Source organism: Castor canadensis, chromosome 3, assembly GCF_047511655.1.
Source record: "Castor canadensis chromosome 3, mCasCan1.hap1v2, whole genome shotgun sequence".
Lineage (NCBI taxonomy): Eukaryota > Metazoa > Chordata > Mammalia > Rodentia > Castoridae > Castor > Castor canadensis.
Window position 1 is genome coordinate 33954913 of NC_133388.1, and position 23965 is coordinate 33978877.

Genomic DNA, 23965 nt, shown 5'->3' on the forward strand with positions numbered 1-23965 from the left:
TTGTAAGGCAGGCGCTTGAGCCACATTTCCAGTCCATTATTTTGCTCTTTTTTTTTTTTTTTTTTTTTGGAGATGGTGGTCTCTTGAACTATTTGCCTGGGCTGGTCTTGAACCTCTATCTTCTTAATCTCAGCCCTCTGAGTAGCTAGGATTATAGGTATGAGCCACCAGCACCATGCTGATTCCTTAGTTTTGAGTTTGTCTTATCCATCCATACCCTGCTAAAGTGATCCAAAGCTGTCACTGCCATCTTAAACTCCTTCAGTGAAAGAATAAACGTAGGTCTCTTTGTTGAACATACATGTCCTCCTGGATTTGACTTCTGTCTGATTCTCTCTCCAACCTCACATTCCTCTGATCATTCTCCCCCGGTCCCTATTTAACGCCGTAAGGAATTCCTTGCAGTTTCTTGAATGGGTTGTGTTCCCTCAAACTGCCATGTCTTAAATGTCATGAATTGGGATGAGTTTTGTTATGTGGCCAGTGACAGATTTTCAGGGCTGGATTATGGACCTACTGTGGCCCAAATTAAATACTGCCATGGATAGAGACCTTGGTGACTATAGCACAGATGTGGATTTTGATTCAACAATTTATTTATGTGAAAGAGACTCCAAATCAAATAGAAATGAAAGTGCATTTTATTGTATGTATATATACCATATACATTTATATAAGTACATATGTTGCATATATAAACATGTATTTGCATACATATATATATCTTGCCTGCATTCTGAAGGTGATGGATTCTTTTGGAAGCATTCTGACATTACCCATCCATAACCTGGAGTTACTTAAGTTACATTCTGAGTCAAAGCCAACAAGATACATAGTGTGACAAGCATATGTGTGTCTTGGGAGCTGATGGGACAAGTATTTAAGTCAGATTTAGCTCTCCAGGATACCATAGGTATTGACTACTGTGAACACCAGCATCTCATCCTTGTTTGGAATCACCTTTAACCTCTGGGATACCTTATAACTTTTTCTGGGGGTGTTAGTCCCTAGATAGAGAAAATAAATGAAACTGAAAGAGAGGTTCTTGACCCTTTCAATACAATTAATTTTTAAAAAAAATCTTAGATTGCTACTTAGTGTTTTCTCTTTCCCTTCAACTCTTTCACTTAGAAAGCTTGAAGGCCTTCTGACAAGTTGTGCAAACATTCTGGTGTACACCCCTCCCCTTTGCTTGGACTGGCCATTACTGGCACTTGGCCACATTTGCTTCTTCCCTCTCAGCCCACCCTTCGTATACATGCATGCACATATGTGAACACACACACACACACACACACACACACACAGAGCCCACACATGGTCTTCACAGTTCTCTCACACTTTGGTCATTGTATTAAATAGTCTGGAGAAGACAGGTGACATGGGGGAGGGTTGACAGGAAGTAAAGTTGCTGCACGCTCCTGTGGAAGGTGCAGTTCTTTTTGTGCAGTTTCCAGATGGATGGCAAAGCTACAGGACAGATCCACAGTCTTTCTGAGAGGTGGTCGATGCCTGTCTGCTGAGGTTGTGAGTGTGATCCTCTCTGTTCTCAGGAAGAGGGAGTTTACTCCCAGCATACCTTTCTCTTCTCAGGTGTCTTTTCATGACTGTGGTGGAACTCTGTGCCAAAATCCAAGGCTTGTGTTCTTGGCTCAGTGTGGCCCCTGATTGGAGCACAGTTGATGAAACAGGAACGCCTTCCTCTTTCTAAGTCTTAGTTTCCCATGTCTTTTTTTTTTTTTTTGGCAGTACTGGGATTTGAATTCAGAACCTCACACTTGCTAGGCAAGCACTTTATCACTTGAGCCACTCTGCCAGTGCCTTCAGTTTCCCCATTTTACACTGAGGGCTTGGATCACCTGCTCTTTAAGGCCTCTTCCTCTAATCAACTTCCCATGGCCCTGTGATGGCCAAAAAAATCTTAGTCCTTTGGGAAATTGTCAGAAGATACTTAACGTCCTTGTGAGATGAACCCCCAGAATTTATAGCTGGCTGGGCTTTGGCCAGGACCGTGTCTGGTTTATAACGAGAGTTTTCTCCCTTGTAAGAGCTACCAGGCCTTTGTCTGTGGAGGTGGGGTGGTGGGCTTGGTGGGGGCAGATGAAGCAGCAGGGACTCTGACCTGCTTGCTGCCAAGCAAATAGCACAGAGGCTCCCAATCCGCCTCCCCCACCTTGGCTCTTTGAGGTCATCCGCTTGTTGAATTTCTTGTTTGCCTTGCTTCCCCCCACACCCTTTTACAGCTGCTTTGTTCAAGGATTTTACCACCTCCTTTTTCTGTCCCTGGCCCACCTCCAGGTTAAATATCCGAGGACGGCAGCAACCCGAAGATGTCTTTCATGGCTGGCCCTAAATTGGCTACACTCTTGCAGATAGGCGTGAGAGTTATTCACAGGCCAGGTGGTGAGTCAGGTGGTATACTGCTTGCAGTGGGCTTCCACCGTGTTTCCACCCAGAGAGCCCAGGGTAGAGGCCCTAGACTGGCCAGACTCATTGTATGGTTTTAATTCCCAGAAGCAGAATCTCAGAACATTCTGGTAAAGGAGAAAAGCACTTAGGAAGATCAGGATTGAGTAGGAACTGGCAAGAGCAGGGTGATTGGGATTTATTCATTCAAGAAATGTTTTCTCTGTTATCTGTTATGTGAAAGGTCGTTTTACCTAGAAAGTCTTAAATTTGGGTAGCTATCGTTAGTAGAAGTTGGCACTGTGCCGTGTGTTTTAGAAATGGTACAATGGGTGTATCTAACAGTCCCATGCTGCTCCATTCGGTCCTCCCAACAGCCTTGATGAGGTGGTGCATGCTCTCCTCAATCTGCAGGAGAAGAAAGGGTTATTACAGAAGTCCCTCGTTCAAGGTCAGGCAATGAGTGGAGGCACAATTGCGATTTGAAATCAAGTATGATTTCCAATCCCAACCTCTTAATCTCTGTGTCTGTTTCCAAAAGCTGATTTATGGCTTGATCCCACTCAATGACAGTTTCCGTTGGTCTAAAATATAAGGATCAGGCAACTAGATTGCTAATAAACTTCATGTTATTTTCTCAGTGGTCCTCAGCTGATTTTACCCTCAGGAGACATTTGGAAATTCCTGGAGACTTTTTTTTTTTTGGTTATTATAAGTAAGCCTAGTATGCTAATTAGTAGACCATAGGCAGTTGAGTTAATTCAGATTATACTATTTTTTAAATAATGTAGTACTGGATAATGGATAATGACCAGGGATGCTACTAAATGTCCCATAGTGCACAAGACAGCCACCCATGACCCTTCCCTAGCCAAGAATGATCTGGTCCAGAGTGTCACTAGTGCTGAGGTTAAGGAACTCAGATTGAGTTTGAAGGATTATCTTTAGTCTTAAAATTATATTATTGTGACCTTGAGGATATGTCCTTTCTTTCTGGTCAATAAACATTTTTTTATTGACATATAGAATTGTACATACATATGGGGCACAGTGTGATAATTCAATACATGTATACATTTATAATGATCACGACAGCATAATTAGCATTTCTACCCCTTAAACATTAATCACTTCATTGCATTGGGAACCTTGAACTCCTCCCTTCGAGTTCTTTATGAAATATATAATAAGCTGTTGTAAACTGTAGTCACTCTACTGTGCTAAGCATTAGAGTTTATTCCTCCTCTCTAACCGTATTTTGGTGCCCATTATCCAGTCTATCTTCTCTCCCATCCCTCTTCTTAACCTCTAGTGACCATAATTCTGTCATCTATGAATTCAACTCTTTTAGCTGCCACATATGAGCAAGAATAAGCTGTATTGCTCTTTCTATGCCCTCCAAGTCCATCTTTGTGCCACAAATGTAAGTGATCTCTTGTTTAAGAAACAATGGTGTTAAAAAAAAGAAAGTTAGTAAGATTATTGTTGATTCTTCTCTCTCTCTCTCTTTCTTTCTTTTTTTTTTTTTTGTTGTTCTTGTTAAAAAGTTCTTGGCCAGTGCAATCCAAACATCTAGGAATTACTTGCAGTAAGAACACTGCTTAGTAGGGATTAAAGAAGGAAAGGGACTCATGTTGCAAGTAAGGCAGTGACTAAGGTGACTAGTTCTTGGGGTTCCTGGAGTTTGGTTTAACAAAAAAATGCAGAGACTGAAAGCATGGCTCAAGTTGTAGACCACTTGCCTAGCAAGTGCAAAGCTCTGAGTTGAAACCCTAGCAACACACACACACACACTTACTGGCCACTTATGGCCCCGTATTATACCACAGTTTAGGAGAGGTCAAAAGGGATATTGTGCTGGGTCCGATGCACGCAGCTCTAATACCAGCACTTGAGAGGCTGAGAAAGAATTGTGAGCTCAAGACCAACCTGGGTTATGTAGTGAGACCCAGTCTCAAAAACAAAAGTAGTTTTGCTAATCATCTTAATGATTTCCAGAGGACAAAAAGCAAGCAAGTGTCAAATTGGGAACAAGGAAAGCCTGGGAAAAGGTGGTTAAATTTATTTGAAAATATGGCAGATCAAGGGAAAGAAGTATAGATCTGCCATTAAATAACTTATATGACACTTGTAATGCCTCCTGCTTTCTTACTGGTTTCTTATCTTGGGTGAGGGCCCCTTAAGATGGAGTGAGGCAGCCCTCCTGATATCTCCTTTTCCTCTTTCCTTCAGTCCTGTTGAAATTCCTGTTTTGGTGAAGTGCTTCTGGAGCTAGACTGACCCTTTCCATTCCCCTGCATTTTCCACTGAGCAACTGGAATAATCTTGCTAAAACGTAAATCTGATCAGGTCACCCACCTCTGCTCAAAACCTCTCCTCGTTTCCTCATTGCCCAGAGGGTGAAGTCCAAACTCCCTGGCAAGGCATTCTTGGCCTGCCTCTCAGTCTCTGCCCAGCCTTTGCCCTGCACTGCCACTCACCTCATGGTCTGGACAACACACATTTTTCTCAGCACAATTTGCTGACCCACCTCCCTGGAGTCCTTTCTTTTTACCACCTGACAAAACTCAAAATCTGTTAAGGCTAGTCTTCATCATCTCTGCAAGCTGCCCCAGGCCCTGGAGATAAACTCATTTCCTCCTCTCTTCCCCACTGGACTGGGAGCCTGTTGAAAGCAGGGCCTTACTCCGTCTTGGGGACGCCATCCATAGCGTGGTGCTTAGCACAGGGCATAGGGCCAACCATTGTTGAGTAGAAAACATACGGGCAAATGAGGGAAAATTTAAGGTGGAGATAGTAACATTCATCTTTTGTACCACTCATGCTCGTGGCATGAACATGAGACATTTATTGAAGAACTCTGAAAAAACTGGGAGGCTCTACAGATATATGGTATTCATAACTTCTTACCCTCTCTTGGGACCCTTCCCAGCTCTGCGAGCTCTACTCTTTGCTACTTATCTATCTTCCATAAACTCCCCTTTACTCAATAAAAAAGGAAAAAAAAAAGATATTACAAATATTTGGAAAACCTGATGAGAAATCATAGAATTTCCACCATTCTTTTCTTCCTTCCTTCCTTCCTTGTTTATCTTTCTTTTGGTGGAACTGGGGTTTGAACACTTGGCCTCATGCTTGCTATTAAGGCATTCTACCACTTCAGCCACTCTGCAGCCCCCTCTTTTTTTTTTGTGTGTTGGGTATTTTCAAGACAGTCTGGAGAACTGTTTGTCCAGGCTGGCCTTGAACCACAATCCTCCTGATTTCTGCCTCCTGAGTACCTAGCACGTAAGCCACCTGCACCCGACCCTGAGCTGTATTTCTAAAAGAAAGGGGGAGTGACTGTTGAGTTCTGGGAGTTGGTACCCTATGTGGAAAAACTTATGTGGTCAGAAGTTTGCACAATTCAGCAAAAATATACCTTGTTGGTGCAGGACACAAACATGACTTGAATTGTGACTCAGTGGCCTGGACCTGCCCTGGGGCCTCTAATGACAACATATCCTTTTGTCTTCCAAAACTAGAGCTGAAGTCAGAGAGAGCCACGGGTGGCAGGAGGGAGGGGCTGGGTTTTCTTTCTCTTGTGTGTTTCATCTTTCTCCTTTTTCTGATTCCTTTATTTTCGAATATTATTGTTCCAATCACCCCAAATAGAACATGGTACATAAAAGAAAGAAGTAAAGTATTTGCCCTTTGCAAATACTATTGGTATTAACTTTTATGATTGATAGCTGAGAATGCATCTTTACCTCTCTCCCTCCTTCCCTTCCTTCCATTCATCTTCTTTTTGGTAGTTCTGGGGATTGAACCCAGGCCCTCTCACATGCTAACCACCTGCTTTGATCACCAGCTGTGATCTAATCACCAGCTGTGATGCTGTTGAGGGCAGGTGTTATCCTTGTGTACTTTTGTACCCTCTGTAGGTGCCTTGGTGCATAGTAGATGTGCATGAATGTTTGCTAAGTGAATGATTGAGCTCAGTGAGCAAGAGTGAAGCTTACCTCCTGTATCAATATCAATTCTTTGCTCTATCATCTTTCTCTCTCTCTCTCCACTCTCTTTTCTAAGGAGGAATTCTTTCCCCTTTTATCCAGATTAGGATAAAGACAATTTTTCCAGGACCCTCCCTCTGTGCAACCCTCACTGTTGCCCTACATTCTCTGGATAGCATCTGAGAATTCTGAGACATTGAGTCTTGGGGCTCCACGCCTTCACTTTTCAAACTCCTAAAGGTTGCCCAGCCCAGGAAAGGGAGTGCAAGAGTAGGCAGAGTGTAGGGCGGAAGCCTAAAGGATTAATTGGTTAAATTTTATTACAAAGGCTGGTACTATTGTTTACAGGCCATTAAAAACCATTATCATCTTCCCAGGCTGGGCAGACAGTTGTGAGCTGCTTTGATGCATGTCTTAGAGAGATAAGGAAAATATATCCCTTGTTTTGACTTCAGAATTTTTTCTTAGTTTATTATCTGACATGGTATTCAACTTTCTCTCCAAATGTCCCTGATCTCAGACAACTTTTTCAAGTTGTTGGCAGGAAGCTTCAGATTAGAATGCTACACTCTGGGAGTGGGAAGAAACCTCTGAGATAAATGACTGGCCCTAACCTGCCACCTCCCTGTCTCACCCCCACCTTCGTCTGTATTTTTCTTTCATAGCAGAGCAATTCCAGGACACACCAGCTTCTCATGTAATTCGCCCTTATTGATCCCTGAGCAGGGCAGACTTTTCTCATGACCTTCAGTTGATCCTCCCACCTCTATGACCATGGAGAAGACTTCCTAGAGTTCGCCCTGCCCTACTCCAAGTTCCCAGCTCCTTACGTAGTGTCCCCTGAGTACTGTGCCCATAGATGAATGATTCTGCCATCTTCTGGGATAGGTATAGTCCCTTGTGTGGGATGGGCAGATCCCTTGCAGGCCCTTCCCTTACTCACACGCTAGGCAATCTATCTCCCCACGCGCCTAGTTGAGGGTGCGGCTTTCCGTCTGGACAGGTGCAATGGGATGGAGCCTGTGTGCACCCTGTGGTGATCATATTTTTGCCTTGTGCTCTAGTGGGATTTTCTTAAGTCTGAAAAGAAGCCCTCAATCGATGCTGAGCTTACTTTTAGCTGATTGATCAAAGTGTGCTCTGTGAGAGAGCTTGGCAGATACGAGGCACTTGAATGTTTGATGAACAAATGAATGAATGCAAGAAGGGATTAATGTTCCCAGTACCAGGTCGTTCCTTGTGGGTTTGTGTATTCAATTCGGTAAGTATTTTATTTACTAAGTGTCTGTCCCGGGGACGAGTTGATGCTGGGTGGTGGTGGGGGTGGTGGTGCGTGTGTCAAAACGTTGTGTAAATCATGGTTCTTGACATCTGAATGTTTCCGTCCAGAGGGGAGTGAGACCAGTTATAAGACAAAGCAGGAAGGCAAGGCTGACAGTAGAGAAACCAGCCACTTGTTGAGGGAATGTGAAGGACAATAGATACCTCGGAGTGAGGGTATTAGGAGCATTTTGAGGAAATGATTCGGAAGAATTTCAGTGAACAAGGAAGAGATGGGTTAAAGGGCATCCAGGCTGGTGACTGGCAAGGGCAAAGGTATTTAGTCCTGAATGTGTCCTTAGCTTACTAAGATGAGTCCTGGCAGCCCTTGTTCAAAGCCACATCTCCCTCCAGTCAGGGTGGCTCCAAATCCATCTCAGACAACACTGAATAATCCTAGGAATTTTTTCCAGGCGTCCGACCCTGGGGCAAGGCTAGGGGCAGACATTCCTTTCCTCCAGACCTTGCTCGTGGCTGAATTTTTGTTCTCTGTTGAGGTGGGTAGGACAAACTCAGGGGCGCTCCAGAGTTGGTGAAGGTAGATAAGCTTCCAGTGCCAGATCCCTCAACTTTAAGACGACATTTCTCTGGCCCTCCCCCAGCCTTCCCCATTGCCAGGGTGCGAATCCCCCCTTCCCACTGTCATTCCATTTCTGGATGTCCAAATGCATCCCTCCTTCCCCAAGGACCCACTTTCCCTCCAGCTGGAAGGAAGCACACTATTTTTTGGACTTCCAAAGCCTGTTCCTTGCTAAGGACAGGACTAGATACTGGCTCTTACCTATATCTCAGAATGCATGCCAATGGGTGGCTGTCCCATAGATGAAGGGAAGAATGGAGCCCCCCTACTCTGTTTTATTACAAAGATGTATCAATGGAATTTTAATACTTTACATTAAAAAACCCTTACAAGCCCCCTCCCCTGTGATTTTTCCATGTTCTCAAGGTAATCTCTTAGTTATGATCCGGGGAGTGGGAGGAAGCCAAGAAAGAGGATTCTTAATCTTGGGGACCAGGACCAAGTGAGAAAATGCCTTGGAAATGGAACATTCCCCAGGCTCCTCACCACAGTAGTGCTGCAGCCCATATATAACTGTGGGCAAGCTCCCCCTCGCCGCCTGGCTTATCTCTGCCTCACATTCACGGACTCACAGGCCTGGAGTCTCTCTGGATGTTGGCCAAGCCAGTTGGGAATGCATAATAGCTAAGATAGGGGATGGGAGGGGGGTCTGCCATGTCCTTGCATGGTGTAGTGAAGGTCTCCCTTCTCCCCCTTTTCCTCCCTTCTAGCCTTTTCTCTGGCATTAGGAACCAATCTTCCTGATCTCACTAATCTTCAAAAGAAGGGGGGCCCAAATTCCATGCTTGCAGGTGGCAGTGCTAATGATTATGGGTACTCTTTGGAGAGTGGAAGGTTTGGGCAAGCAGACTCAGAGCAAATGGCGTTTAGCTAGCTGCCATTTTGAAACCTCAGCTACAGGGTTTCAAACTTTCCCTACATCCTGCCTTTCCTCCTACTCACTTGCCTTGGGTGACCTAGATGTTGCTGTTGTTGTTTGTCCTGGTAGCCATACAGATGAGCAAAAGGAAAGCCTTTGGAGAGAAGCTTCTAGCCTGGTGGGAGCAAGGGCTTCTGGGAAGTTGGGTGAGAAGTTGCTGGGGATCTGGCGCCTGCACTGGAGGTGTGGATGAGATAGGTGGTGCAGGGTCCTTCTGTCATTGCCCTTGCTCTGGTATTTATTGTCTCTGTGTTGGACCTGTAGCTCCACCCACCCTCCCCTGGCTCCAGTTAGAATCCTTGATTGTTGATAGAACTACAGACCAGTTGTAAAAGGTGTAGCTTCCCTTTTGGGCACTGATGGAGTGGATAGTCTTCATTCTACAGACAAAAGCTCAGTCACTGGCTGGAGTTACAGGGCTTCTTTTTTTCAATTTAATTCAATATCAAGGGATTCTGGACAAAGGCCTAGTTCCCCTTAGGTGAGTGGTGCAGTACTGACTCTTGGAATTGTAGTAAAGTTCAGTGCCTTTGCTTGCTACTTTACAATTTTAAATTAAGTGTGTGTGGCTATACATATGTGTGTGTGTGTTTGTGAGTGTGTGAGCATGGGAGTATGTGTGATTGAGAGCACGTGAGTGTGTGTGTAGCATTTCCTTCATAGTTACAGGCATGGAAGTGGGGCTAGAAGACGGGTTGGCTATGGAAGAAGATACTGGTGATGCACTTAGGATGGTGGGTTGGATTTTTGTGAACTTTTAAATTTGATTTCATGTTTGTTTTTCCCTGAATTAGGTTTTTAGGGCTGCTGTAATGAAGCACCACAAACTCTGTGGCTTCAAGAACAGAACATTATTACCTCATGATTCTTGAGGTCAGAAGTAAAGATGTCGGTCTTGGCTGGGTGGGCTCCTTGAGAGCTGTGAGGAAGAATCTGCTCTATGCCTCTCCCTGCTCCGGGTGGGTTGCTGGCAGTCTGTCATCCATCATCCCATGGAATCATGACCCCAGTTTCTGCCTCTGTCATCATATGGATGCTCATCTGTGTGCAAATTTTCCCTTTTTATAAGATACCAGACATTGGATTGGGCCCACCCCAGTGATCTCATCTTGACTAATTACATCTGCAATGATTCTATTTCCAAAAAAGATCACATTTGGCAATATTAGGGGTTAGGACTTCCATGTATGAATTTTGGGGGGAGGGCACACAATTCAATCTGAGACACTAAACGTGTTTTTTGTTTTTTTTTTTAATTTTATTTTATTAAAAAAAGACTCATTGGGAAAAATTCAAACACTTAGTAGGGGACTAAATGTGAAGAAAAAAGTAAATCTAATTCTTCCCTCTCCTGTGCCTGCACTCTCTGGCCTTCCAATGCACAGTTCCAGTATTGTTTCTTCCCTATGTCTTTCTTGGTCATCTTCTGTAGATAATGCATACATATACTTTTATCTTTTTCCTCCCTTCAAAGACTTGCTTTTCAAATGCCATGTTTGGCATCTTTAAAAAAATTTAACAATATAGCCCAGAGACTATTCTATAGCATCAGATATACATTTGCCTTTTTTTCCTCCCAGTACTTGGGGATGGAACCCAGGGCTTTGCACCTGCTAGGCAAGTGCTCTGCCATTGAGCTACACCCCCAGTAGCTACACCCCCAGTCCTATCTTTAATAGGTACGTGATATTTCATTGTGTGGCTAGATCATGAATTATTTAATTTCACTTCTCTTGGTAGATATTTAGGTGATTTCCAACTTTTGCTGCAATGAAAAAATTTGTATATACGTCTCTCTACTTGTGAATATTAAGTTCTGTAGATATCTTCTTCCTAAAGTTCTTATACAGTATATAAATTGAGTGTATTAAGATATAGTTGTACCCCCACCCAGCACAATAATAAAGGGAAAAAAATAAAATTGCCAAAGGAAAAAAAAGAGAAATAATTGTTATGTTCTTACCATGAATAAATATTTGATATTTCTTCATATTGATCTGTCAGTGTTTACTCTGTCCAATGGTTTATCTTAGAGTGTTGTTTGTTGGTGTAAACTCGTATGTAACAACAATTCTTGCTCAGAGATCTCTATTTTTGATTGTTCTTGCTTGATTATTCCTTAGCATAGATTCCCACAAAGGCATGAAATAATTGGAAAATTGTTAAAGTTCTGGACCATATTGCTAAACTGTATTCTAGCCAGGCAAAGTAGTTCACGTCTATAATCCTAGCTACTTGAGATGACAGATCCCAAGGTGGAGATAGGAGGATTATGGTTTGAGGCCAGCTTGGGCCAGAAGTTATTGAGCCCCTGTCTCAAAGAACATGTATGTTGGTACATTTCTGTAATCCCAGCTACTTGGGAAGTGGAGTTAGGAGGATCGTGGTTCAAGGCTGGTCCAGGCAAAAGTGAAAGACTCGATCTAGAAAATATCGAAAGCAAAAAGGTCTGGGGATGTGGTCCAAGTGGTAGAAACACTTGCCTAGCAAGACAGAGTCCCTGAAGCCAAAGCCCCCGTACCACTGGGTGCCAGTGTTATTACTTGGGAGGCTGAGATCAGGAGGTTGAAGTTCGAGGTCACCTTAGGCAAATAGTTCATGAAACCGCACCTCCAAAATAATCAGAGCAAAAATGGACTGGAGGTGTGGCTCAAGTGGTAGAGCTCCTCCTTTGCAAATAAGAAGCCCCAAGTTCAAACCCCAGTCCCACAAAAACAAAACAAAACAAAACACAAAACCAATCAAACAAAAAATTCAACTGCGGTACCACCAAAAAAATTGTTCTCAAAAAGTTCTTTTAAAACCAACTTTATGGGATGGGATGTAGCTTAATGGTAGAGTGCTTGCCTAGCATGCCCAAGACCCTGTGTTTGGTCTCCAGCACACAAAAAGACTTAAGACACAAAACAAAAAACTACCCCCCCCTTTATCAGCTGGGCACTGGTGGCTTACTCCTGTAATCCTGGCCACTCAGGAGGATCACAGTTCAAAGCCAGCCAGGCAAATAGTTTGCAAGACCCTATCTCAAAAAAACCCATCACAAAAAAGGGTTGGTGGATTGGCTCAAGTGGTAGAGTGCCTGGCTCACAAGCATGAGGCCCTGTGTGCAAACCCCAGTACCACCAAACAAAAACAAAACCAACCAAAAAACCCAACTTTTTAATGGTATAACTTACATTCAGTAGAATGCACTCATTTTAAGTGTGTAGTTCTGAGTTTGACAAGTGTGTGAACCTGTGTTACCTGTGTAACCATAACAGGATACTTTCATTATCCTAAAAATTTCCCTTGTGCCTCTTTGCAGTCAACTCCACGGTTGCCTCAGGCAACCATTGATCTGCTTCCTGTCATCATAGATTAGTGTTGCTGGATCTAAAATTTTATATAAACACAATCCTACAATATGTATGCTTTCTCTACCTCTTTTTTTTTTTTTCTAAGACATCTTTGTTTTGTATGTGTGAGTAGCTTTTTCTTTTTATTACTTGTTACTTTTATTACTGTGGTTGATATGAATAAACTACATTTTTTTATCCATTCACCAGTCGGTGGGTATTTGAGTTGTTCCCAGTTTTGGAATATTATGAATAATGTTACATCAACAATTGTGGATAAGTCTCTTTTTTGGGATATAATTTTTTTTTCTTTTGTGGTACTGTGGGTTGAACTCTGGGCCTTGCACTTGCAAGTCAGGTGCTCTTAACGCCTGAGTCACACCTCCAGCCCTTTTTTGCTCTGGTAATTTTGGACATAGTGTCTTGCTTTTGGTTTTGGTGGTACTGAGGCTTAGCACTTCACGCTTGCTAGGTAGGTAACCTACTGCTTAGTCATGACCCCCGCCCAGGGTTTTGCTTTTTGCCTAGGTTGGCTTAGACTATGAACCTTCTATTTTTAGTGCTTCCTCCTGCCACCTTTTGGTGGAGATTGGTCTCATGAACTTTTTGCCCTGGTGGCCACAAACTGCAGATCCTCCTGATCTCAACTTTGCAGCTTCCGAGGAGTACTAACTAGCACCTGGCTACTCCCCACTTCTCCCCAGTTCTTGGGTAAATACTTAGGAGGGAAACTTCTCAGTCATGAGGCAAGTACATGTTTGTTTGTTGTTTTTTAACAAGCAATTGCCATCGTTTTTCCCAAAGCGGCTGTACATTTCATATTCCCATGAGTGATGCGTGAGCGTTTCGGTTGCCATCATCCTTCGTAGCAGTTGCTATGATCGGTCTTTTGATTTCAGCTATGGTAGTGGGTGTGAGCAGTATTTGCAGTTTTAATTTACATTTCTCTGGAGCCTAGCGACACTAAGCATATTTTCACATCCTTATTGGCTGGCTGTCTTTGTTTGTGAAGGGTCTGTTCTAATCTTTACCCATTATTTTCATTAGGCTGCTTGTTTGCTTAGGACTGAGTTCATAGTGTTCTTTATTTTTCTGGATTCATGTCCTTTGTCATATATGTGTGTACATATGTGTACCAGGCAGGTATTATGTACACTTGTATGCACCATGTGTACATGTACTGTGTACATAGACATACTACGATTACTTTCTCCCTTTCTGTGGCTTTCCTGAACTCATCATCTTTATAGTGTCTAAAAATCATAATAAAATATATAAACATGAAAGGTGCCATTCTTGGGTTGGGGGCGTAGCCCAGTAGTAGACTGATTGTCTACCATGAATGAGGCCCTGGGTTCAATCCTTAGCACTACACTAAAGAAAAGAAAAGCCATTTTCACCTTGGAAATTATATTATTTAGTAACATTAGTAACATTCTCATTATTGTGCAAGCATTACTCCTATCTGTAACAGTGAGTGTGTTTGGAAGAACAGAAACTTACTCTTGGTAAAGCCTGCATTACTTTTTCTGCTTGTAGTTTGTGTGTGTGTGTGTGTGTGTGTGTCCTGGGAATCTTCCCTTATACCAAGGTCATAAAGATTTAACTCTATGTCTTCTTCTGGAAGTCTTATAACTTCAGAATTCACTTTGATTTTAGGGTCCATTTTGAATTATTTTTTATGGAGCTGGAGGTGGGCCTCACACAGTAGAGTACCTGCCTAATAAGCCTGAGTTCAAATCCCAGTATGTCCCTTCCCCCCAAAAAAATTGAGAATGACTTATCTTTTTGGGTATGACATGAAGTAAAAGTCAAAGTTAATTTAATTTAATTTTATTAATTATTATTATTATTATTATTATTTTTGATGGTACTGGGGTTTAAACTCAGTAGGCAGGCACTCTACCACTTGAGCCACTCTGCCAGTCCTAAATTTATTTTTTAATATGGATATCTGGTTAAAATAAACAGTTAAATAAGTAAATGTTAATTATTAATCATTTTTGCAATCCTCTGATTTATGCCATTGCTCTGTAGCTTAGAAATTCCAACTCCTAATCAGCTATCAGGTAAACATTCACCTATATAATTTTTTTTTCTGGTGTTGGGAAAGAACCCAGGGCCTCACACCTACTATGGTAAGTACTGAACTACAGCCCTAACCCCTTTCTACTGAATTTTTAAAGAGTTAACTTAAGCTGTACACCGGTGGCTCACGCCTGTAATCATAGCTTCTCAAGAGGCAGAGATCAGGAGGAGCATGGTTCAAGGCCAGCCTGGGCAAATAATTTGTGAGACCCTATCTTGGAAAAACCTATCACAGTAAAGGGCTGGTGGAGTGGCTCAAGGTGTAGGCCCTGAGTTCAAACCCCAGTTCCACAAAAAAGAAAAAAAAAAATTTAAAAAACAAAAAGCAAACCTCGATCTTTTGGTTCACTCGGTCTTCCATCCAAGTACTAACCAGGCCCGACCATGCTTAGCTTCCGAGATCAGACGAGATTGGGCGAGTTCAGGGTGGTATTGGTTCACCCGGAATATGTTGGATCTATGTAAGAAGAGTTGAGGGTCTATCTTGCCCCTTCCCCATAGTTAATTGAACAGGGAGAGTTTAAGGTATAGTGGGCACATAGAAGTGGAGCGAGGGCAGAGCTGTCATGGGAGAGGAGCTGGAGAGCTTGGATCAGCGGCATGTGGAGGACCCTGTCTCCATGCAGGGGGACAGGAGGTCTGAGGCATGATCTGAATGACGCTGGAGCATCACGTAGTAGGCAGTTCTGATTGGAGAGACTCCAGAGGGAAGAGGACTGACGACAGCTAGCCATGGCAATTTCTAACTTTAAAGAGGGACTGATTGCAGTGAGATTGAGGCTGGGATGAGTGGGCGGTGATGTGGGGGACTACCAGTTCTTGATTTCAGAATGGGTAAAGATGAAAGGAGGAAATGAAGATTGACCTTGAGGTTGAAGCTGAAATGTTGGGTAGAATGTCTCTTTTTAACCAGAAGGAAAGACAACAGGAGCACAAACTGGATTTGAGGGAGATGAAGTTTATTGGTTGGTAGGGTGCTTATCTATGGTCAGGAGGACCTAGGTTCAAACCAGAGAGAGAGAGAGAGAGAGAGAGAGAGAGAGAGAGAGAGAGAAACAGAGCTTGGAGAAAATCTGTGATATTTCTAGAGAGTATAATAATCAGAAAAGTTCATCAGATTTTATTAAAGTATTTTTAAGGTTTTCAGAGTACTTCTGCATACTACTTCTTTTCTCTTTTCATTTATCCCTAGTGTGATAGGCAGGGAAAGTTTTCCACATTTTCATCTTAGAGATGAGGAAGGGGAGGCTCTGCTAGGGCTATGGGGTGACCTGAGTTCTATTCTTTCAGTTAATTGGCATCTGTGGTGTCAAGGGGCGTCATGGGGTAAGATTCCTCTCGGCTTCTACCCTCTTGCTGTACCAGAATGTACTTGGGCTTTCTTATGTGCTTAATGGGTTGATAATATCTGTGCCATTAACCTTCACACAAGGGGGAAGGCCAAATAAAATAACGTAAGAGAAAGAGTGCTGATAAAGACACAGTAGGGTGCAGATGTTGGGCTTGGTAAGCTTACCGTTTTATCACCCTGGGGCTGGGAACCATCTGGCCCTGGGGTGGGCAGCTGAGACCTGGGGCCATGCCTGGCTGTACAGGCTAAACTGCTGGTGAGGTGTGCAGAGTAAGGCTCTCCTGAGGAGTGGGGTGTAATGCAAGGCTTTGGGACCTGGTGGAGCTGCCCAATCAGCTGAGGACCCTAAAGTCAAAGCAGGGAAGTCTAAGAACTCACAGGTACTAGGCGAAACTCTTGGTTTGAATTCAAAGGCCTTGAGACTGAATTTGTTTCACCAGGCCCTGGACCCAGGGTAAGATCCTTGATTTTGCTGAATCTCAGCTTACTTATGTTTGAAATGTCACTCTAAACACCCTGGAAATACGGGAGACTTGCTATGCCTCTCTGTGCCTTTGACAAACACCTGCTCCTTTAAGCAGAAGTTAAGGGAGAGAAGGATTGGAAGATGCAGTATTGCTGACCTTTGGAGGGAAGGACCACAAGCCAATGGCTGCAGGTGGCCTCTGGAGCTGAGAAAGACAAGGAAACAAGATTTTCTCCACAGAGTCTCTGGAAGGAAACAGACACGCCAATACCTTTACCTTAGCCTAGTAAGATTGACTTTGGTCTTGTGGCCTCGAGAATGCTATGTAATACATGTGTGTTGTTTTAGCCACTAAGTTTGTGGCAATTTCTTGTAGCAACTATAAGAAACTGATACAGTGCACCTAAGATCCACCTCTCTGACTGGATGTATGGGTGGTTTCCGGCGTGCGGACGTATCACAACTGCTGAACGTTGGGTTGTTTCCAAGTTGGTTTCATTATGAATCAAGCTGCTGTGAACATTCCTATACAGGTCTTTGTGTGGACATATGTTTTCATTTCTCTTGGGCAAATGCCTGAGAGTGGTTGCTGGGTCACGAGTGCATATTTAACTTTATGAGAACCTGCCAGACAGCTTTCCCAAGTGGCTGTCACATTCAGCATTCCCACCAGCCGTGTGTGAGAGTTATAGTAACTCCGAATCCTCGTCAGCGCTTGGCATTGTCAGCCTTTAATTTTAGCTATACAATGGATGTTTAATAAGTATCTCATCGTGATTTTAATTGCATTTCCCTGATGACTAATGATGTGGCACATTTTTTCATGTGCTTTTTGGCCATCTGTAGCTCATCCTCTGTGAAATGTCTGTTCTATTCTATTCCTTTGCCCATTTGAAAAAATTGGGTCATTTGTCTTATTATTGAGTTTCAGGAGTTCTTTATATATTCTGACTAGACATCCTTTATCAGATATCTGTTTTGCAAATATTTTCTTGCAGTCTGTGGCTTGTGTGTTAATATTCCTATTAGTGCCTTTCAAAGAGCTGACATGTTGATCAAGTCCCACTTAGCAGGTTTTTTCTTTATGACTCATGCGTTTGTGTCCTCGTTAAGACATTTTTGCTTAACCTAAGGTCAAAAGGATTTTCTCCCAAGTTTTCTTCTAGAAGTTTCACAATTTCAGCTCTTTACATTTAGCTTTAAAGATCCATTTTGAGTTTATTTTTATATAATGTGTGAGGTAAGGGGTAAGGTTATTGAAATCGATTTTTTGTAATGTTTCTAATATCAGGGTAATGCTGGCTTTATAAAATGAATTAGTGTTGTTCTAGGTAGTACAGGGAATATAAAGGTAAGAGTCAATCTTTGCTGGAATTTCAAGTGTGCATGCATGCACACACATTCCAGAATTTGGTGAGATTATAAAAGAAGGGCAGATGAACTGCTTTGGGCTTCCAAAGAAGGGACAAGCCATGAGAAACTTCAGAAATGTCTAAGTGAGGGAGGTGACACTAAAGGAAGACATTAGTAGGCCTGTGATGTCCAGTGATAGGGGCACTATTCAAATGACAGTCCACTGAATAGTGCTCCCACCTGGGTAGATAGAAAGAAGTATGGATGGTGCCTGCCTGGAATTGTAAATTAAAGTGATCCTGCTAAAAATGAGTCTGTCACCTGAGACATTATCAGCTGGTAGAGGTGGGGGACGCCGGGTGGGTGGGTAGCAGCGAGTGCATTAGGTTAGATGGGTGGGGGAAATGGGGGGGGCTTCTATTAAGTGCATCACTGTTTTTTCTATGTGTATATGCTTCTGTCTCCCCAAATTCTTAATTAAACTCCCATTGATCACTTCTTCCTTGCATTGCATATGGTGCCTGGAGAGGGGGAAGAAGGGGACACTCAGGGTCTGGAACAACCCAGCATATGTCATGTCATTTAGCCCTCCTCCCAACTCTACAAGAACAACTTCATCATTTTCACTTTGTAGAGTAAAACACGGGTCTCAAAGGGTCAATGCTGCCGGCAAGTGGTGGAGCCGAGACCCGGCCCTGGCCCTGGCTCCACGTGGCCTTGCAGTGACCACCACCTCCCACTGCTGAGGAAGTTTCACTTCTGAGGAAGGCAGGCATATAGACCAGAGAGGCATGGGTGCCAGGGGGAGGTCAGGACTAGATGTTTGTGAGTGGGCTTGTTCTGATTTGGCAAAAGCACTCTGAGCACAGCTGGCCGTGTTGTGGCTGGCTGGCTGTGTGGTCAGCGTTTACAAATCTTCCAGAGGGCCTTTCACTAGAGGGGCTTTAAAAGCTGCAAGCACTCAGCAGTTTCTATCCGTTGGAATTTTCCCTTCCAGATTGAATCCTGTCAGGGTTTTATTGGCTTATGTGTTCCCAGAATGACCCTATATCCCCCTCACCTGAGCAGCATTGATGTGTCACTTGCTATACTTCCTGTCACCAAATGGTTCCAGAAGGAATCTTTGGCAGTCTTATCTTTTGGTCTGTCAGCCCCCTTTCTCTCAAAGCCCGCTCCCTCTGTTTTCTCTAAGAAGTGTAGTGTGGAGCTTATGCCAGGACCTTGTTAGATCTCACATTTGGGGGCTGTCCTCCTTCCTGGCCTCATGGTTTGAACCATACTCAAAAAGCCCTTGAAAAGCAGAGACACTGTGGAGGATCGTGTGTGTCTGGGACACTGAGTACATGGACGGATGTTCCCACTGCCCCTACGATGTCCCCACCCTCCGAGTCCCCCGACCTCTCACTGGGGCTCTTACCCTTAGACCTCTTTCAGTGTAGGGATGTCTTGCCTGCTTGCTGCTGGGCATTTGGCTTCTTGACCTTTGTGTTTGGTCACCATGGGCCCTACCCTACTCCTGCCAGCTCAGGCAAACTGAGCCAGGGCCAAGCCCTGGCCACCCGGACAGCATTACACACTGGTCTCCGTCAGCAGAAAAAGTATCCACCACAAGTTGCATTCTAGAGAGCCCTGTCCCCAGCCCCGCCTGCGAGGCCTCTGTGCCCTGCAGAGCTCTGCCTACCAGGCTGAGCTTGCTCAGTGCCTGCCTGCCTGCCTGCCAGCCACACTTTAGGAATCCTGAAATGCAACTCGGTGGCTCTTGGTGACTTAATGGGAAGTGTTCTGGGTTGGTTCTCCCTGCCTCCACCTCCTTCCCAGTCTTGCCAGGGATGCCTCCAAGCCCCTCCCAGCTCCCAAAATACCAGCCTGCCTCTTGGCCCTGCCAGAGAATGCTTTGCACATTAGCGGGTTTAGCCGTCCCAGTGGCAAGGCATTTAGTAGGCTGCAGAGAGAGGCACATAGATTTCATCCTGGAATTCTTTCCAGCTCCTCGCTATTTTGACAACGTGGGGCAGCACTGTTACCAGGAAAATGCCCTGCCTGTGAGATATTGGGGGTTGGAGGCCTGGGTGGGGGTGGGCAGAAGGCAAAGAGGGGTGTTGGAGCCACAGCAGGGAAGGGACCATGATTGAGGGTCTCTCATTTCACTGCCACTTGTCTTCAGCAGGCCTATCTGGTAGGCCTCCCTTCCGGCCTTCTGGAGCTTACTTGGAATAGATCTCGAATGCTAGCAACTTTTTTCCATAGTTGCCTCAGTGCAGTGCCTTTTGTTTGCAGGGAGGCAAGAGGCTGCAAGACTATCAGAGAGGGCAGGTGCCGGTGGCACACACCTGTAATCCTAGCTACTGAGGAGGCAGAAATTAGGAGGATTGCAGTTTGAAGCCAGCCTAGGCAGATAGTTTGTGAGACCCAATCTTGAAAATACCCGACATAAAACGGCTGGTGGAGTGGCTCAAGAAGTAGAGTGCCTGTTTTGCAAAGAGGTAGCAAGGCAGGCTGTGAGAAACAGCTGCCCAAAATGATCTTGGACTCAGAGGACTTTGTAGTAGCACCTTCTCTGTGCTTTGCAGCTGGCTCTGAAGCAAGTCACCAACTCTCTAAAACTGGGCATTTTCACCTGCAGGCTGGGACTGGTTTACCCTTCCTACCTCCATATAGGAAGGACCTCTTGAGGAACTCATAAGAGACAATTTAGGGACTCAAGGTGTGGCTCAAGGAGTAGAGTGCTTGCTTTGTAAGCACGAAGCCCTGAGTTCAAATCCCTGATTCTGCCCCCCCCCAAATAAACAATTTATGTGGAAGTGTTTGGTGAAGTGTCAAATGACAAACATTTGTATTCCTGTGAGCTCCTGGAAGGCAGAGACTATGTCTTGCATATCTGTGAGTTCCTCTACAATGTCTGGTTTGTTGGATAGGAAATAAATTATGGTGACTTTGTGGAACTTTCAAATTTGTCCCATTGGTGACCAGTGTGGTGAAGATTATCAAAGGTCTGGTGAATTAGTTTGTGAGGGCTGCTTCAATAAAGTAGCACAGACTATGTAGGTTAAATAACAGGACTTTATTCTGTCACATTCTGGAGGCTAAATGTCTCCAGACTTCTGGGTTCCTTTTGAGGGCCCCTCTCCCAGTTTTTGGTGCTTTTGTGGCAATATGACCTTCCTTGTCTTGCAGAAGCATCACCCTGACCTCTGCCCTCCTCTGCATGTGATATTTTCCCCGTGTGCATTCCTGTGAGTCCGAATTTCCCTTTTTTTATAAGGATACCAGTCATTCCTGAATTTTTTGGGAGGGTCTTTGTCTCTTACAGTTAGTTTTATCTTTTTCCCTGATAACTCTTGTGAAGTACAGTCAGTCTATTTGTGTTTTGGACCCAAATAGTACCTGCTCCTATCCACTTCTTTCCTGTGCCCCTTTGTTCCTTCAAACTGCAGATGTAAGATCCCCCATGGTGAGAATAAGGTTCCCACTCTCCCCCCTTTCCCTTCTTTTGCCACCCACTTTGTCCTTCCATTGCATATCACTGACAGGGGAACCTCCATCTGTGTGTGTCCCCATTTGTCCTGGGTACTGACACATTAGCCAGCATGTTCTGAGTTAGAGAGGTCCAGAGCTGGTGTGTTGCCTGACCATTGGGCTGGTGATGGCATGGGTAGCATAGAGGTAGCTTGGCATCCTGCCCTCTGTATTTGAGGCTTCCTTGCTGCCCATTTGCATCCTCCTCATGACATGAATCTAGTAAGAGATGAATATGGATGAAGGCATTTATTTGTCACCCTTTAGTAATAAGAAGGCATCTATGCAATTCTTAGTATGTACCAGGCATGAAGCTAAGTCCTTTCATTCCTTTTCTCATTCATTCTTCTCAATAATCCTAAGAATTAGTTACTTTCACTATTTCACCTTTCAGATGGGCAAAGTTTTGAACAAAAAATACTCAGTCACTCAGCTAGTAAAAGACTGACACACGTGTGTCTTAACCTCCAGTTCCACTCCCTATCCACAGGACACCTCAGAGCTTGGGACAGTGGCCCACTTGCATCAGAATTACTTAGAGAATTTTGTTAAAAGCCAGATTCCTGGGTCTCTTCCCCAATCTACTGAGTCACAAGGGAGTGACTGGCCACACACACAGGGCTGAGACCTATTGCCTGCAAGGAAGGGCTCCTCCCAGTGCCACCTTCCCTCCCTGTTCCACCCAGGCTGTTGAGAACCTGTCATTTGCCACACAGGACTCTGAACTGAAGGCATGGGTGACCTGATCCCCATCTTTTCCAGGCCTCCTTGTTTCCTTGCTGTAGTGGCCTGGGAGCTGTGGTGGAGGGCAGGTGATCAGGACTGCACCTGGTATGGAGGGAAGGGTGGCATGTGTAGCCTGCTGACCTGCTGACGTCTCACCTCTCCCTAGAGCCTGTGCCCTTCCCCCATTTTTCTGGCCTAAGGTCCTAGGTGGGGAGGAACCCAACCTGGTGCCTGTCGGCAGCAGCCAGAGCAGGGTGGGACAGGGTGGGACAGGCCTGAGTCCTGAGATGATGTGGAAATGTCCCTGTGATTATACAAGAGTGAATATTCCAGAGTGAAACTCTAGGGGTTCTTGGCAGAAGCAGGGGCTCCTTCCTGATGGTGTCCACTGAGAACTACGTACCTTCTTCTTCCCTGGTTTGTGGTCCTCTGCCCTCATTCTACCTTCCTCACCTTTACTCTCTCCTGCTCCTGTAGTTCCATTTGGAATCTCATCAGGAAAAAAGAAATCATGCCAAAAATAAAACATGCATCTCCTCACCCTCACTCAGTCCATTCTACCAACTTTAAAAGAAATCCAAAAGAACAAGTGCTGTTGTCTGTTTACTAACTGGACAGAGGTTACTTGCTCACTCGTGAGCTTTAAGTTCTGTTGCATGGAGCTCCTGCCCCATCTCTTTTCTGAGATACATAAACACATTATGCTAGACTTAGTCATCACAGGCTCTTAGGTGCTGGGACCCTGGAGTTAGGATATGGTCCAGCGAAGACAGGAAGCTGCTACATCCCCAGTGTCAGGTGCTCAGTGATTATTTATTGACTGAATATTAGAGCTGAAAGGCATCACCAAGTTAATCTTGTCTAGAAGGACCAGATGAGCATACAGATGTACAAAATAGTAAACCAACTTTGTGAGTGCTTTAGTCTATTTTCTGTTGCTAGCAACGTAATACCAGAAACTGGGTAAGTTATAAAGAAGAGAGGTTTATTTTGACTTACAGTTCTCATCCATAGTCAAGGGACTGCATGTGGGGATGACTTTCTAGTTGTGGGGATGACTGTCTAGTCCTGAGACAGTGCCGGGTATCACGAGAGGGACGGAACATGCGCGCATACGAGTGTGTGCACGTGTGTGTGTGTCCTCTGGTCTTTCTCCCTTTAAGTATAAAGACTCCAGTATTCATTCATGGAGGCTGCACTATTGATAACCTTTTCTAATCCTGATCACCTCTCAAAGGCCTTTCTTGTAAACAACAAAGTTGGATCATTTCCATCCTTTTAATACTTTGCAATGACAAGAAACTCCAATATGAGCTTCAGAGGGGACAAACCATAACACTGAGTTTGCACAGAGGTATGCGGTGGGTTTGGGGCTAGAACTTAACTAGTAGAATTGATCCTGTATACCCAAGTGTGCCAAACGGTGAGCTGTGGCTTCTGGAAACAGACGTGCTCACACAGGTCAAGAGGCCTCTGACTGGTTCCCTGGTAGAAGAAGCCATTTGGAGCCTTCTGTCTGGGTCCATGTCCTTGGATTTGGATAGAATTAGCAAGCTGTTTTTTCCCCTCCCAGTTAGGCAGCATTCCTGAAAATGCTGGCGTGGGTTTCCAGGCTGACATTCTAAACACTACCTCATTCTAAGAGTAAATGGTGAACCATTCTCACACACTATTAAAATTTTAACTTGGAAACATGTCCTTAGTGCACACATTTTACTAGGCATTTCGTATCCTGCATGGTGAGCTGGATTTTAGAGCTTCTGTGCAGGTTCCATTATGAACCCCACTTACAGAACTGCAGCCAGGACTGGTGGGATTTACTCAGCTTTGTGCCTTTACTATTTGAGTTCAAATGTCTTGTTTGTTTTAAGATACTCAGCTCATACTCAAACATCTCCCCCACTCCTTCACAA

General features: G+C 44.3%; 1 protein-coding gene and 1 long non-coding RNA gene across 5 annotated transcripts in view; both read left to right on the forward strand.

The window, feature by feature from the left end:
* Dpf3 (double PHD fingers 3) overlaps positions 1–23965 on the forward strand; it is a 258438-nt gene that overhangs the window by 49586 nt on the left and 184887 nt on the right. The window lies entirely within an intron of this gene.
* On the forward strand, positions 8921–12097 carry LOC141421532 (uncharacterized). The gene is made up of 2 exons (XR_012446104.1): positions 8921–9698; positions 10012–12097. It is a non-coding gene; the product is annotated as an uncharacterized lncRNA (long non-coding RNA).